This window comes from Hyla sarda, chromosome 11 (genome assembly GCF_029499605.1).
Source record: "Hyla sarda isolate aHylSar1 chromosome 11, aHylSar1.hap1, whole genome shotgun sequence".
Taxonomy (NCBI): domain Eukaryota; kingdom Metazoa; phylum Chordata; class Amphibia; order Anura; family Hylidae; genus Hyla; species Hyla sarda.
This window is the reverse complement of record NC_079199.1, coordinates 35807700-35811788: the sequence shown is the minus strand read 5'-3', so window position 1 is coordinate 35811788 and position 4089 is coordinate 35807700. Positions and strand designations below refer to the sequence as shown.

At 44.6% G+C, this 4089-nt stretch overlaps 1 long non-coding RNA gene across 1 annotated transcript; it reads left to right on the top strand.

The window, feature by feature from the left end:
• Nucleotides 1–1966: 1966 nt before the first annotated feature.
• Nucleotides 1967–2770, top strand: LOC130295796 (uncharacterized). Its single transcript, XR_008848996.1, has 4 exons — nucleotides 1967–2044; nucleotides 2302–2374; nucleotides 2467–2525; nucleotides 2617–2770. It is a non-coding gene; the product is annotated as an uncharacterized LOC130295796 (long non-coding RNA).
• The last annotated feature ends 1319 nt before the right edge of the window (nucleotides 2771–4089 follow it).

The following is a 4089-nucleotide window of genomic DNA, read 5'->3' as shown; positions in this document are numbered from 1 at the left end:
CAGCATGTATAGATGTCTGAACTATCAAAATATAACGTTAGTAATCCTGCACAGTTGTAAACATTGAAAACAAAAGTAAAAAATTGCTGCTTTTTGTTCACATCACATTCCAAAAATAATTAATAAAAGTAGTTAAAAAGTCACATATACGCAAAAGTTGTCAGTTGTCAGTCCCGGCCACCGCAGAAAAGAAGAAACCACGGATGGCCAGGTGAGTGTGTCTGTAAATGTATCTATCTGTAGTGTGGGTTTTGTGTGTGTTTCGGTCGGTCAGGCGGGGAGTAAGTGTGCTGTCTAACCTTATGTTGGGAAACTATGCTATCTACCTAATGTGAGGGAACTATGCTCTCTACCTAATGTGGGGGAACACTGATGCCTACCTAATGTGGCGGAACACTGATATCTACCTAATGTGAGGTACTATGCTGTCTACCTAATGTGGGGAAACTATGCTGTCGGGGGAGGTGGGGATGGGGTACTAAGATTGACTGTGTGATTGCGTGTGTGGGGGGGACCAAAAAATTGCTTGCCCAGGGTCCAATCAAAAATAAAGACGGCCCTGCACCTACCACAAGCACAAGTAGGACCCATGTTAGTGTTATCCAATCTAATATGTGTCAGGAGGCCTGACAATACCCTGTTTTAGTGTACAGCGCATGCGCCGCCTCCGGGAGTACCCAATAAGTGGCGAATAAGCCATACACTAGCATGGGGTGCAAGAGCAGGGATGGCGGTTATGAATATTGATGAGCAGGGCCTGCCCGGCGGTGAAGATGATGTCAGCGTTCCCCTAGCTTGGTTCGGAGCTCCAAAGCTCTCATTTGCATAAAAAGAAAAAGGCGAACTGCGTCGGAACGGCTGGGCGAATCTGGATGCCGTGAGTATTGTTGTGATCAGCATCACCCGCACTACAGGCCTGTGTGACAGGTTTAGTGCAGGTGATAATCCTGCCAGAGTTCCTTCAAAATTGATCTATTCTTACCCCTATAACACTTTTTGGGGGGGCTGCATGAGGGACTCATTATTTGCGCCATTATCTGCAATTTTTATCAATAACTTTTGTTTCATTGGGACCTTTTGATCACTTTTTATTAGTTTTTCCTGCCTAGTGATGTGATAATGATCAGCAATTCTGGCGTTTGGTTAATTTTACTCTTATGCCGTTCACCGCACGGAATCGTAAAAAGCTAGAGAAGAAACAGGAAGAAAGATTGGTAAGTACAATTTAAACTATACAGCCATCGCTATAGATGACAACCAATCAGATCACATCTTTCATTTTTCAGAGGTTTCTTTAAAAACTAAAGAAGGAATCTGATTGGTTGCTATGGGCAACTCAGCATGTATTCCTCTGGACAGGTTTGGATAAATCTCCCCCAGAGTGACCACATTTCTTCCAATAGTCAGTGCGCAAAATATTATGGAGGAGATTTATCAAAACCTGTGTAGAGGTAGGGTGGAGCAGTTGCCCATAGCAACCAATCAGGGTGCTTTTTTTTTTTAATTTCCCAGTGGCCTTTTTCAAAATGAAAGGAGCAATCTGATTGGTTGCTATGGGCAACTGCACCAGTCTCCCTCTACACAAGTTTTGATAAATCTCCCTCTATATCACTGATTCTCCTCCTGTGTGAACGCGGCTCTAGGCTGTTCTCACACACCAGTACTTGGCCATATCAGTATATGTAAGCCAAAACCAGGAGTGGGTCCAAAACATGGAAAAGGTCCAAATCTTTTCTCTGTTGGCTCCTCTTCTGATTTTGGGTAACAAATAATGAAGTAAAATACTGCAGTGTGAATCCGGCCTTAGTTCATTTGCCCCAATGTGTCTTTATTCAGCACAGTATATAACGGTATTCAGTAATTTCCCCCCCGAGTGGTGGCCAGCATGTTACCATTATAGTCTATGGATGGTTTATATAATGTAAATCACATGATGGTAGAGGGTATACAAGGCGGTGATGTCACAGATGTAATCGGCTGCATCTATGACATCACCGCTGTCTGAGTCTTTGAGGGTTTGTGAAGGAGCGAGACAAGATGTCTGGTAAGTGTTGTCTTTATTATATTATTTGAGGGGGTTTTATTTGATGTCAAAAATCAGTATTTTGACCTTATTACCTGAGGGGGCGTGGTTTAGCGTAAAGGGGGGTGGGGCAGCCATAAAATATAGTTCCAGTGTGTGCCAGTTCCAGGCTGGCATAGATACCTGTGGCTGCCATCCTGGATTTATCAAGCATTTACAATGCCAGTCTTAGTAACCCCCTGCCTGTCTAAGCATTGCTTCTCTTTTATTTCTAATAGATCTCTATGTAGCGAGTGTGTGTGCGTTCAGCGCTGTGATATGGGTGGGCTTTGCCCTATATAAAATTTATAGGTAAGTCCCTGCATTACTGCACTAGAGCGATGTGACCGTGTTCACACAAGCCTTATTGGAATAGCTTCTCATTGTTAGTTTTTCTATTTTAGAAAGAAGAGCAGCCATGCCTGGCTTAGGGACCTGGAGGCGGCGTCCGAAGATGAGCCATGTAATGAGAACTTATAATGGACCCGTCAGGTTGGGATTTTGTTCTCCATGTAATATAGAGCAGTGGATTCATGTTCTTCTTGTTTTTCTAGTGGCGTATTACCAAGAGGAGTTTGACTTCTCTACTTCCGTCCTGATCCTAGAGGAAGAGGAGTGAGAGGAGGACGTAAAAAGAACATCATAGAGCCTGAAGAACATCATCGGCCTATATAATAATCATAAAATATATATCTATATATCCATATATGTGTGCGCCTTTTGTCTGGCATTTTTTACCTCAAAATTTTCAATAAAAATCCTGGAATAACATGACATAATGGGAATAACACGTCCTCACACAGTTCTGTAGGGAGAAAAATATAGGGGTCCGAATATGGCAATTTAAATATGCCTTTTTTATTTTATAAAACTTTAATATTTCAAAAGCAGTAAAACATAACAACTACACAAATTGGGCAGAACTGTAATTGTACTGACATGAGTTAATATGTTAGGTTTACTTTATAGTAAACAGCATAAAGTCGTGGGTTGTGGATTCCCAGTATATTTTATAAAACATTTGTGGTGTTGTTACAAAAATTCAATCAGTCCCCAAAGTATGGCAAGACAGAAGATTGTCCCGGTCCTTAAAGGGGTATACCCACCAAGGACAACATCTTCAAAGATGGCACTTTAAAAAAAAATAATAATAATAATTTCAAAAATGTGTTTCTGGGGCTGGATTAAAAAAAGGAAAAAATACCTATACTTGCCTAGTCCCAGTCTCCCCTCAGGTTCCGCTCGGTACCATCCGGTCCCCCAATCTTCTGTCTTCTTCCTGCTTCTGAGACAAGCGCTGGATGCAGGACCTGCTGGCACAGCCAATCACTGGCCCAGAGGTGACACTGCAGCCTGTGATTTATTGAGCCATCGCTCATCTCGGAAGCAAGAAGATAACAGAAGATTAGGGGAGCCAAACAGGAGCTGATAACAGTGATAGCAGGTTTCCTTTAACCCCCTAATGACATGGGATGTAAATGTACGTCCTGATGCACTGGTCAGGGCCGCCATCAGGGGGGTACAACCCATACAACTGTATGGGGCCCGAATCTTCAGGAGGCCCGGACGTCCCTGGACCTTTTTTTTTTTTGGAAATTATTTTATTGCCTTGTCAGTGAGTGACTGCGACTGTCACTCACTGACCACTGGGTGCGGACCGGGACTCATTGTCCAGGGGGCCCACACATTTCATTACTTCTTCCTAGGGTGCGGGCCCCTTAAGAGTAATGGCAGGGCCGGACAGGCCAGGGGCTGATGGGAGTAGAGACGTCACGTGCCCTGCGCAGGCATGCACGTCTACTCCAATCACCTTACCTGTCCCTGCCTACGTCCCCGCACGATCTCCTGCAGAGACGATCCTCAGTGATAGGAGCAGCAGCAGCCTCTGCTGCCTCCAGCCGCTGCACTGATCCCCGGCGGTGGCAGAGTAGGTGAACTTGCGGGGGGGGGGGGGGGGGGAGATGCGGTCGTGTTCTGGTGATGAGAGGTGCGGGGGGCGTGTTATGGGGTGACTAGAGGTGCATTGG